Here is a 14,001-nt window from a genome sequence, read left to right on the forward strand (position 1 = left end):
TGTAAAATAACGATAACACAGACAAGAGAAAAATAAAATTTAATAAAGAATAAAAAAAACTAACATAATAATTAATTATAAAATTATAGTAATTAACATAAATTGACAATTTAAATTGTGTTTATCTAATTTAAAGAATTGATTGAAAATTGAGGGATTGAATTTCGATCGAACATCAATTAACGTTAACAGCATGATGCCGTAGAGCCATATGTTACTGAATCTCGCATAAAGTAACGTTACTGATGAGGCATGAAACAATGTTGAAATATATGAAGTATAACAGAGAAACGGTACGTCCGATGACGTTGAAAAACAGGGAGTACATATTAACAGATACAAATTTTAGTCAAGTTGTAACCGTGAATGATGTAAACGCTATAGATTCACTGAAGCGATGTTAAAAAGAAGATATATTTTCTACTTGTTTAGAGTAATATTTTGTTGTATAAAAAGAAAGCATTTCGTGATTTAGAATCGAAAGAATGTGTGACTAAGAGAATGTTAGATAAGATTTTTGTTGAATTTTTCACATATTGAACTCATGTATTTTTTTCATAATTTTCTATAAATTTATTTTGTATTTTTAAAAATATCTTACACCATTTAATATCTATATCTATATAATTTATAAAAAAATAAGTAACAGAACCTAAAGAATTTTATTTTAGAAGCGAAGAAAACTTTTTTTCTTCTGTTAGTGACAGAGTCTAACTGTCACATTGTAACATACAATAACAAATTGTATTTTTTTCTTAGGTATTACTCAGCATTTTCTCTGATATATTTCTTCAGCTTGATTTTATCTGTCATTTTAAGATATAATGATTTATAACCTACAGATATAATTTTAAAGATAACTAATGGTTTATTGAAACATCTTACAAACCATTACATCATTGGAATTTATTGTAACGAATAATCGTAAGCAATTACAAGAAAAATTTAATAATGTAAATTTGATTAGTGAGAATTTAATCAAACTAATACATTTTTATTTTAAAATATTACTCGAATCTTTAATTTTACGGACGTAAACTGAAGAGATGCAATGTAATTTATATGTGCACGACCTTAAATAACTGAAAGATAATTTATAAAATTACAGATTATCTATAATTATTATAATTTTAAATTACTCGTGCACTATTTTTCTACTTTTATATTTATATTTTTTAACAATTTAACGTTTATATAAGGATAAAACTATCGCTACACATTTCTCCATATGTCGGTGTATGAGGTAGGGAGAAAGTTATTAGATTAGTAAGAGTAATTAGTCCAAATTATGCTGTCAAAGACCGCAATTATGGTGGATAAAGGTAAATAACCTTTGTGAGAAATTTAAAATAAAGTTAAAGAATTCACTTTTGATAACAGATTCATTTAATTAACCTAATGTCCAGCAAATAAAAGGTTACAACGAAACTAGATTTAATTTATAATTAGAAGACAACATTTCGTACGTTTGATATGGGAAAAAAACTTATCTTCTTTAGGGAATTTTATAATTTGTAGAATGATAATTTATCCTTTAGGGAGTTCAGAAGGGTGCTGTGAGTAATCTCAAAAGAAAGCCACCCCTCAATTTTGATTATTTGCAATGCAAAGTAACAGGAAAACTTGCCTATGAATCTATACAGCCTGTGACGAATTTGTTAAGTTACGCGTGTTATACATTAAACAAGACTTTACTGTTAATTATAAGCTTATAAAATGCTAATTTTATTTCAAGCTGTACAAATATACTTCCCATATATCCATTTATAAGCAAATGTATGTAGAAAGAAGAAGAAAGAAGTTGAAAACTTATCAGAATTAGAAAGGAAGAACGTATCATAAGTTAAAATTATCTTATTGATTTCTCGTAAATGTTTTAATAAATATCAATATAATCTTATTTCTTGAAGTAGTTTTGAAGATGTACAGTATTTAAATCAAAAACTTTAAATGAAATATATTAAGTAACTATTCAATTTTGCATCGATTATTGTAGATCGTTGAGCCACAAATTTGCTATTACTAAAGATAAAGAATGTAAGTTTTAAAGTATTAAAACTAATTTATGAATCTAATAAATCTTCCATTTACGAATAATATTTAATTATTTAATCTATGATTAAAATTCAGAGTTAAAGGATAGAATTAAGGAATTTTGTATGCTGTTCAGATGTTAATAATTCTTAGAATCTGACATGACATTTCCTTTTGAAGATAAAAATATATATATAAATATACATATTTATCTTCAGCTTTAATAATATTAAAAAGCTCATATAATATATATATATATATAATATATATATTATATGAACTTTTTAATCTTATTTACTTATTTTTTTATATTTTGCACTCATTTAATTATACAAAACTAAAGAAATTTGAACATATTTATTCTTTTACTTTTGACATTTTTAAATTTTCATTTTATCTTCTAATCTTTAAGTAAATTAAATGTACTATTTTTATTTATTGGTAAGAATTTTAGAGGAAAACTTCTATAAAATAAATTAATAAATTAATTATAAAAATTAAATATTTTCTTAAATGTTTATATAATCTTTAATTATATAGGCTTTACACAAGAATAGCTCACTAATTAATTCAGGCTGAACCGCTACGTAAATACAATAATCTTCTGAGATGATAGAGAAGACAAAATTAATTATAAAAGCTCCTTTGAATATAGGCGGTTCCTTTGAAGTATACACTTATTTATGATTATTAAGTTATCAAAAATATAAAAGTACTAAACAATGATTGGTTAAATATGAATTACAGTCCCCGAAATTGATGCTGATTGGTTAGACAAAATAAAAATATATCAGTTTCTAACAAATCATTATTAAGATCGTAAAATAAACCTTTTATGCCTACTGTCTTACGTATAATTCAAAGAACTTCCTATATTCATAAATGTCTTTATATTTTATTATATATTCTTTTCTTTTTTCAAAATTATTGTACTTATTTATACTTTATTTAATAAAAATTCAGCTTTTAAATACTGTACTGTAACTATAAATTCTTATTTAATTACATTTTTAAATCAAAAACTTTAATTATAACTCGCATAATAATCTTTAGAATGTTAATATTTTTCTCGAATTAGTTTATTTTTAAAGTTTGATTTCAATTATTAAAACAGCTTAGAAGTTAAATACACATTAACAACTCCATTCATCTTTGTTCTATTACTGAAAATGGATGAATATTTGGTTAAACACAAACAGTATTTTATCCTGTAAATAGTTTGCATTATTAAATCTCTCGGCATACATTAATACAATGATAAATTATCAAAATTATATATTAATTCATTACTGTTTACACAGTTAACATATTATTTAGATTATGCATGTAGTTCTATGCATACTTAAAGCTTTATAAATTATTCCTTAAAACAAATCGAGTTTTAAATTACTTGAATAGAGCTCTTTATAGTAAATTAATTGTTTATTTTATCCCTAAAATAAATATTATTTTTACTTCAATTCTTGTGATTATAGAAGACTTTTATCAATAGTTTTTTTCCTTCTTTTATGAGTTAGCCTATCGTTATTTTTAATTGAATCTAAACCATCGTTTCGAATCTATTCTAGTTCATCATGAAACAACGTTAAAGTAGGTGATTTATAGTTATAGGTTATCTAGAAATTGAGTTTTATATGTTATATATATTTTAATGCTAACTCAATCGATAACAGTGTTGTAGAATAAAAAGTATTTTAGAGTGGTAGAAAGTAATAAAAACTTGTTATTTTTTGAGAAAATAGAAAACATTTCTACACAGATTACTATTATTTTGTATTGTTATTAATATTTTTAAGTTTTTGTAACTTATTCTCTTAAAATGCTTTGACACAGTGAGTCAGTCAGTCTGTCTGACGACTAAGAATCGATGATGTTGATAGGAAATGATCTGTCGAGTTCATGTTTTATATTCCTGAAAATATAATCCTGATAAAAAATGTTATGTTTAAGTAAAAGTTATAAAATGTTATTATTTTTATATTCTTATTACTATTTTTAATTTATATTGAACTAAATAATTTTAAAGGTAAATTTTAACGTGAGCTAAAAATAAAATAAGTTTTAAAGATTAATATTTATATAACAATAAATGTGATTCTCGGAGGTTTTACTTAATAATTTTGATTTAATAAATTTTTCTACAAGTTAAAATAAAATACTTAAAACAAAATTAATAAATTACTTAAAAAAATAAAAATAAAAATAAAAATAAATAAATTAATTTATGCATTTATATATGAAATAATAAAAATAAAAAGTATTATATAATTTTATTTTTTTAGAATTATAATTAAAATATAACGCATTATAAGTATATAATTCTCGAAGATTTTATCTGAGTGCAGTTTATTATAAATTCCATAGAATAAAAAAAAAAGAAATTCGAATCAGTTTTTATTCATTATATATCAATTTAAAACCTTATAAAATAGTTTTTTTTTATTTATTAAACTGAAATAACAAAGTTCAAAATTTGTTAGAATATTTCGGTAAATTTTAATAGCTAGTAGGTGAATTAGGATAAATGACACCCTGGAGACTTAAACAGTTTTCAAAGCCCCACGCAACGTTCATGTGCTTGACTGTTATTGTATATTACAAAGCACTAAACCCCCCCATCAGTGAATCTTTAATGAATTAGCAAATGATATAGAATATTTCTATTTATAAATATAATTAATTAGATACTAGACTTTAAAATATATTTTAAAACATAATTTAGCTTAATTGAAATTAATCCTTCAACATTTATTATGTTTTACATATGGAATTAAGGGTTGTATTATTCTGTATATATGATTAATTACTCAATGTGTATAATCCACTTCTATGGGAAAACGGACCAATAATTTGGTTATAATGGATCTCTATGATATATAACATATGATATAACTTTATAACTAAGTATATAATTATAGATCGAGTTTCTTTTATGTCTATATATTAATTAAAATTGAATTTTAAAAAACATAAGTTAAAAAATACAAAGATTTTAGAATGAAAAATCGTAAAATTAGTCTGATAGAATTAATTTCAATTATATAAAAACCTGTCCAAAACGGAACCTGAATAATGTGGAAACTTGGAGGAAATTGTTTGGAACGGAACGATGTTCTATGTTAAGAAAAACCTGTTTAAAACAGAAACCTGCCAAACCGGAAAAAAAAATTGGTGTAGTGGGATTCCGGTTTAGGAGGTTTATTGTATGTTGATTTATTAATCTATTGATAGTTTATTAATACAGTAAAACCTGCGTCAAACGGAATAGCACTGTACCTAATGTTTTTTCCCGATTTGGCAGGTTTCTGTTTTGAACAGGTTTTTTTTCCGTCCCAAAAAATTCTTCCCGTTTAGTCAGGTTTTCGTATTATTTAGGTCCCGTTTTGGATAAGTTTTACAGTATTTTAAATATTTCTAGTATAACTGAACAATTTAAAACAGTAATTTAATTCTGTAGCTTTTTATATTATAAAATTAGAAAATACGAGAAATTATAGCTATAGGAGTATAAGAGACTATAGTTAAGATTCTTCAAAAATATGTAAATTCTGTAGAAAATATTTAAAATTTTTATAAGACTTAATAAATAATAAACAATGGATTCTGGCAATTGTGATTTAAATTCAATCATTACCATCTGATTGCAATGATTGATGAAAAACATTGTCTGTCAACTTTTAATTAGTCGATTCAATTCACTTAGCAGCGATATATACAGATGAGATTTAAGATTCAGTTGTCAGATTTTAATCGTAAAACTTACAAACTTTTATATCGATAAAATCGTTTGGTCGAAGTGACGAGTGTGTCAGAAAGAAAAATAATTTAGTTTTGAACCGTATTGACATCAATAAAATGCAGTAAAACGAGGAGTTATTTTATAATTATTTTTCATTATCTATTTGTAAAATCTATTTAAGAAATTAATTTTTATATAGTTTATCAAAGAAAATAATGGTATAAATTGTATTAAATTGTATAAATTTATTTTCTGGTTTTTTTTATTTTATTTTTTAAATCATTTTTAGTAATGTTTTTATATAAAATATGATATAAGTTAATGTAAATTTTTATATTTCTTTTTTGGTTACTTTTATTGTGTAATTTTTTTTATTAATAATTTCCGAGTTAATTTGTATTTTATATTAAAAATAATAAATATATAAATTTCAATAACATTAATTTTAAGCTTATAACACTCGAATCATCTCATTACAATAGTTTATATTAATTTCTATCACCAATTTAATATAATTAAAGGTCCTTTGAAGATGATTCTACAACAATTTCTTCAAAATGATAAAAAATCAATTTAAATTTTCTAATAAATATGCAATTACATAATTTTAAATTAAGAAATTATTTTAGAAAATATAATTTAAAATTTCAATTACTAGATTTCTCATAGTATATATTTTTTTTTACATTGTAGGATCTACAGTTAAGAGCAACGATAATGTTTTTTTGATGTTTAAATATGTTTGTAAGAAAATTTATCTTCTAAACAATAAAAATGCTACTAGAAATCACTTTCTTTATTATTAATCTCTGACGGAATGAAAGAGAAGCGGATCAGGCATTGCCTGAAGCCTTTCACATAATTGTAACATTCAACCTTTACTACAATCGCTTATGGTCTCCCGTTTCCTAAATCCTTAACAAAATGTGATGGATACTAGAAGATTTTACTGATTTTTATTAATTTAACGATGTATTATTGATTCTAAGCGTCAGCGGTTAATAAACTGTAAAGATTTTCTGTCTAATCAAGATTCACACGATAAGCTTATAGTCATTGTTGTGAATTATTGCTTCAATTATAAAACACTTAAGAACGATTTTTTTAAAGAAGTGAATATAAACAGGAATAAAAAACAATTTTATAACTTCTATAATTTGTATAATTTATTATTATATAGAATTTTTCTTCTCAACGTGGAAAAATTTCTGCTACTTTTTCGTATTAAAGTTAAATTCTGTTCGATTAAATCATTAATTGGATAGATTTTTATGCACGAAATGACTTAAATATTTAAAATAATAAAATTACATTAAAATTTTATTAGAATATATTTTCCATTTATTAAATTTTGAAATTTCTAAGATTTTTCAAGAGAAAAGTTTTTTAAAACACACAAAAATTTTTAAAATTAATATCATTAATGAAATTTAATTTAAAATTATATAAAATTTTCAATGTAATAAAAAATATTTAAATACTTTTTTAAATCGAAAAAGCTTATTTTCTTATTTAAATAAGAAGAAACAGTTTTATTTTAAACCTTTCAAACAGGAGATGAAAATTGTAATAAAGAACAACAAGTTTTATTTATTTTCTTCTTAAAAATCAATTAAAAGTGTTGAGAAAATATTTTAAAATATAAAATATTATACTATAATTACTTAAATAAAACACTTCAAAACTAGGAATTTTGCAAATACAGTTTATTTCAAAATGTAATTTGAATTGAAGGAGTTTTCATACTTCATGCCATGGCATTCGAGGAGTTTTCATTGTCGTTAATTTCAAGCAAAATAAAATGTATAAGGAAGTTCCATAAGTCTGGAGCCATAGCAGTTATGTTAATCTTTGTTTATCCTTTCACAGGTAAACCATGGCGCTGAGTAAGGTGGAACGAATTCAAGTTATTTTAATGGTGGAGATCCGGTCTCAGCGAGAAGTCGTCCAAGAATTTAATAGGCTGCATCTAGACTTCCCACTAATCAATGGTCAGGATACAGCAGTCTGGATGCAGCCTGTTAAACTTTTCGATGACTTCTCGCTGATGCGGATCCCCATCATCAAAATGACTTGAGTACGTTCCTCCATGCTTTACACGCAAAAAAAGTAAAAGTAACTCCTTGAATTCCTAACTTATGGGATACCATGTGTATAAATACTATATTAAAATATAAACTTATATGAGTATTATTCACGTTTCTGTAAATGATTCGATTAATTAATGCGATGCTAGGCTGTAAGATCTTTAATTAAGCCCATTACAGACGGATACGACCCACAATTGGCTCGAGCAACATTGCTTATAGACTATCCATTATAAAAGATGATGGTTCGAATCTCATTTAGACCGCATCCTTCATAACATAAGCGGATGTACTGTACTTTATGCAGATGGTTGAAATATAAGACGTCATCTAGGCCTAGTAAATAGGTAAGTAAGTATTCTTTATGTAACGTTGTACTTTTAACGAAACAATACTTCATTAAAATACTGTGTTGATTACATTTATAAGTTATAATAATAACTACACTTATTTACATTTCATAATGATTTTAATCGTATTTAAAAGGTATATTATTATACTTGTAACATGATATTTTACATTTATAAATATTCATAATAATATATAAAGTGTATGTTTATTTTACTTAATGTACATTCAGTGTATAATGTTTACTTTATAACACTCAGTTCCATATATTCGATATATCAAACAAACAAATTTGAAACTTGGAATGATGTATTTATACCTTTCATTGATCGCTCAAAGCAATAAATTTGAAATTTTTGCTGTAAAAGAAAGAATATTTTTTGTGTTTTTTAATATCATTTTTATTTTATTAAAAATCAGAATTCAGTTTTTTTTTCTTTTATTTGTGCTAAATTGTTTACTTTTATCTAAAAATTGAATTATGTATCTACAATTTTAATTTTTTATGAAGTGCTATAAGGTATTCTTTCAGTAAGTAAATGTACAGTTTATTATATAAAGCAAACAACAATTTTCTTGCATCAATTTTTCCTTTCCTTGCTGTTATATATAACAGAGGGAAAGTATGGCAATCGGTCAAAGAATGACCCCACCAGAGATTTTTACATTTTTAGACTCGGGGCACCTTGAAACGTCCGAAAATATAGAAAAATTTTGAGTCTTTTTCCTGTATGTATGTGCTTGTTTTTGTGTATGGGGACATAATTTTGTTCACCCATTTTAAAGCTTAATAACTCCTGTACCCTTTGTTGAACATTTCTGAAATTTGCAAGGACATTTGTATATTAGGAGGATTAATCCTATTAAAATTTGGTAGTTAAAGGTCAAGAGGGTGAGGAACTAGAGAAGATCGGACTTAATTACGATTTTACTCGTTATTAGCATTTACAATTTTTTCGGCTGTAATTTGAAAAAAATTGTAGACCTATAAATTTCCGTTGTCTGTCTGTCTATCTGTCCCTTCTTAACCTCGAGAAGTGTTAGATACATGAAAATACAGACCAGATATGGGAATCTTAGCGGCAGGAAGCTCCGATAAATTGTATAGGAAATTCCGATATATTGTTTTCAGGAAAAGTATGATTAATAGGGGCAAGCCACTACAAATTTGAGGTGGAAAGCATATATTTTAAATGAAATAAATTAAGAATATGATTAAAAATTGCAGTTTGGCATTGTGACGATGTCACAATCGTTTTTACTCGTTTTATATAAAACATTTCTATCGTCAGAATTAAGTTTTTGCTATTTTATAATAATTAATGATATAAAAAGTTTTTTAAACAGAATATCATAACAGATAGCGCCACACATAATTTTAAATTCTTTTGCCGGAAAAGTTACGCAACTCATTGCTAGGGTTTTTTTAATATTACGAAATTATGAACAAAATTCCCAAATCCCAATTCCTGTCTTTAAAAATTGTTCTTTATTAATTTTAAATTTCATATTTTTATAGATGCTAATATTTTATAGAGTGAAAATTTTAACTTTATTTACTATTTTAGCATATGTATACAGTTCATTACTAGTTATCGAAATAAATATTATTTTGAATTATTCAAATGGCAATAATTTAAATTTAAAATATTATTTTTTAATTTTAATATTAATGCTTTTACTAATTAATATGCAAATTTTTTACTTTTTTCTATAAATCAAAAGTTACCATCATTACAAATCCTGTAGTGAGGAATAAATTATAATAATAATTTAATTAATTATTTATATAGAGGCGTAATTAAATTTCAAATTTTAATTATATATATTTAAGTAATTATATATTATATATTATATATACATATAATTTACTCAAACTAAATATTTACTTTCTTAAAAAGCTAGATGAATGTTTGTAATTTAATATATACATAGGCCTACAGAGTGGTCATAATTAAAACAGTAGCTGTTCAGAACTCTCTGTAGAAAGAACTATTGGGCAAATTGGAGCCAAATTTGGTATACATACTGTCGTGATTATGCTCTTTCGATTTTCGAAGGAAAATTTTACTTCAAAGTTAAGCCGATAGGAGAAATTTGGCGCTGTTATGTATATTACCCGTACGACATCTTCTAACGACTTTCAAGAATGTAGAATGTAGAATTGATGATTACATAGAAGATATGGGTCTATGTGGTACCAGAATGTTCACCTGCTGAAGAATTGTGAAGTTTTTGCGATTCGTTTTATATCTGAAGTTTGTTAGAAAATGTAGGTAATGCGCGCATTAGAGAGAAAACAGCGCTAAATTTCTCCCTAGTGGTTAAATTTTGAAGAAATGTTTTCCACGAAAATCGCAACTGCTTCTCAGGACAGTATGTATGCCAAATTTGGTTGAGATTTACCCAATAGTTATTTATACAGAGAGCTCGGAATACCTACTCTTTAATTACAATCACCCTGTATATTAAACTATAAATACATATCCATCTTCTTAAGAAATTATTTATGTAAATTTAATTTAAAATTATATTTATCTGAATATTTATATATTTATAAAATTATAAAAATAAGAAATTATTTTCATGTTTATATAATTTATATAATTTATATTTTATACAAACAAAAACAGTAATATTTAATTTGAAAATCTTGGTAAAATAATTTTATCTTATTTTTCTACAGTAAATGAGATTTTTCTACTTTTTATCTTCATCTAAAAGACAAAATATAAAAATAAAATGAATAAATTTTATTAATTTTACAACTGATTTACAATTAAATAACCATTTTTTATAACAATCTATAATAATACACACAAGCATATTGAAGTAGAATATCGAAAGTATTGATTCCTCTGATGGCTGTATGCATGAATATATATATATAAAACTACTTCCAACCAATATATTAAAGTTTAAATTTAAAACATATAAACAAAACATTGTTAATTATAATTTTACCAATAAAAAGTGTTGAAAAAATACAATTTAATATGTGAATTTTCAACGCTTTTAGAGCCTGCGAGTAAAGAAATTTATTGGGCTGCAATTTGAAAATTGTAGACCTATAAATTCCCACTGTCGTAGTAATGTTCAAAATAACCACTCAGTCGGTTTAACGAAACACAAAGTTTATATTTATAATACAAATGTACAAGATGATACAAAGTAGCGTTACAATTAATTATGCACAAACACTAATCCACACGACAACCGACTATATCCGTACAAGTTCGTCGGAAAAACTCCTTACGATCAAACAGACTTATAAAGAACAACACCTCCGAGTCAGGAACAAGTTCGTACTAAACCACTGGAGTTTACTTTCCCCAGATTTCCGTAGCGTCCAACGAGAGAGACAGTTAGAACTTCGGTAACAACGATCCTAATCCGATCTTATCCCATCCGATACGATCCCCTGTTCCCGCCGAAACTACTGCTTATATAGCGGTCGGCGTTTAAATCCTCCGCCAATCAAATTCGAATGTTTCCACAACGTCTGGCCAACGGTCACTTTACGCCAGCCAATCGTCCGTCTGTCGTCGATTTGAAACACAACGGATCTTCTAACGGCTCTTTATAACGGCCGTTTCTAACGGTTTTTCCGTTAAGAAAGTTCGTTATAGTAAAACAGGGTGGGAATCGCGCGCCTTGGCGATTCCATACCCTACAGTCGTCTGTCCGTTTGCCAGTTCTTAATCTCGAAAACGGTGTTAGATAGATAAAAGATGATACAGATATGGAAATTTTAAGTGCAGAAGGCCCGGATTAACTACATATGAACTTTGCAAGTAAACCGAAAACCATGTTATTTTAATTCAAAATTTTTCCCTGAAAGGTGTTAGATAGATGACTGGCATGACTCTATTGTTAAAGGAAAAGTGTGATATACAGGGGCAAGCCACTACTAATTTGAGGTGGAGAGCATATATTTTAAATTAAATAAATTAAAAATAATTAAAAATTGCAGCCCGGCATTGTGATGATGTCACAATAAATAATTACTCGTTAGATGTACTGTACATTTGAATCTCAAAAAAGTTAGGAAAATTTAATTAAATTACTTAAAAACAAAATCAATTATTTTGGCAATTTATGGATCTTCTAGTAAAATGTTAGAAATATAGAAAAAGTATATATTATATACAAATATACACGTAATACACAAATATTTTGTTCTGAAAGATAAACACAAAACCTAAGAACAATCTCATCAAATTATCTTGCTTTGGATCTTAAATCATATTTTTTAATAAAATTTGAAAATTTTATGAATTACTTGCTGAATTTTAATATATATATTTTATAAATCAATTTAAATATATTTGTTTTCTAACAAAACAAAATTTAATCTTAGAAAGATAACAGATTATAACTGAAAATATCTATTATTATACTTCTACTTTAAACATATCTAATTTAAAATTTTAGAAAATGCTAAAGATAATTATTATCTACATCCTTAGAGTGAATCTGTTACATAATTATAACTACTATGCAAATATTTCTCAACAAATATCGTATTTATTTTCATATTTTCTGTACACTACTGGGACTTTCTTCCCTATTTGTTATTCTCTTTCTCACTCCCTTACTTCCTTTCTTCTGCTTATACCCTTGAGTAGGCTCTATCCTATAATAGTAATGAATACAGTAAGTTATATATATATAAAACTTAAAGGTATCTGTATAAGTTTTCAAAAAATAAAATATCTGAATTTTAGTTTTGTAAACAAAATACAAGTAATATTTTAGCAGAAAATATAAAACTGACTATCAAACATCCCGATCTGTATTGAATTTGGTTTGAAGAAAAATGCTATATTGTTTTTATGTTATTCATATCCGGTATTTTTCCAAAAATACTGAAAAAGCACAAAGAAAAAACAAATTTGAATATGTTATAAAATGTGAAATAAAATTTAATAAATATTGTATTTATCACAATTAATTTCCCTTCTTCTAACGGACATTACTGATTTTTTGAGTTTAAAACTCTGTTATTCACATCATAATTGTGATTAATTTAAATATGTATGTAGATAAGATCTAGTGTTGTTGTTTCCCAAACTCGTTGAGTTGTTTTCCGGGTGTATCACGATTCGATATAGTAGATTCAGGTTCGATGGAAGCACACCTCCACACTCAATTCAGAGAATATTTACATTTTATTTACAAAACAAAATACGTCGAATGTACTGTACAAGTTTGACAACATAATATATACAGGACAACAAAGTGTGGTGTCTCAAGTACCAGGTTGGCCTTCGGGAACTATTGCATATCAGACTCTGTAGAGGGCTCAGTCGACTTATGGAGTTGACTCAACTATACGGTCCGTCCAGTCTCCGCGCTCATTCGTCCCTGAGATCGTTATCAGAGGAGTTCACTCTCTCTACGCTCAGCGGGCTTCTCAAGTGCCAGAGGCTACCGTATTATCAGTCTCTTGCCCTTCTCTCCTCCCTCTCCCGTTTGCTCCGCTATTTAAGGGGTTTTTGGACGGGAAACTTCCGACCAATCACAAACCGTTCTTTCGTGAACAGCTTACACTCAGGTCCGCTGTTATCCGACGAGAGTGGAGCTTACATTAACGTCCGTCACTTGTTTACGTCTAGTAGTTTTTTTTATATGGCAAGCGGCCTATCGTCTGACCACAGTTGGGTCCAATTGATAAAGTCGGCGCTTCCTTTGTTTTCCCTCTGTTTACAAGTCAACACCTTACAAGTGGTTCTGTAAGTCGTTTGTTTGCCACAAGAACGTGGCATTATACCTGACTGTTTATATCTTAAT

This window comes from Centruroides vittatus, unplaced genomic scaffold, assembly GCF_030686945.1.
Source record: "Centruroides vittatus isolate TY-2023 unplaced genomic scaffold, ASM3068694v2 contig_1824, whole genome shotgun sequence".
In the NCBI taxonomy this organism is placed as follows: Eukaryota; Metazoa; Arthropoda; class Arachnida; order Scorpiones; family Buthidae; genus Centruroides; species Centruroides vittatus.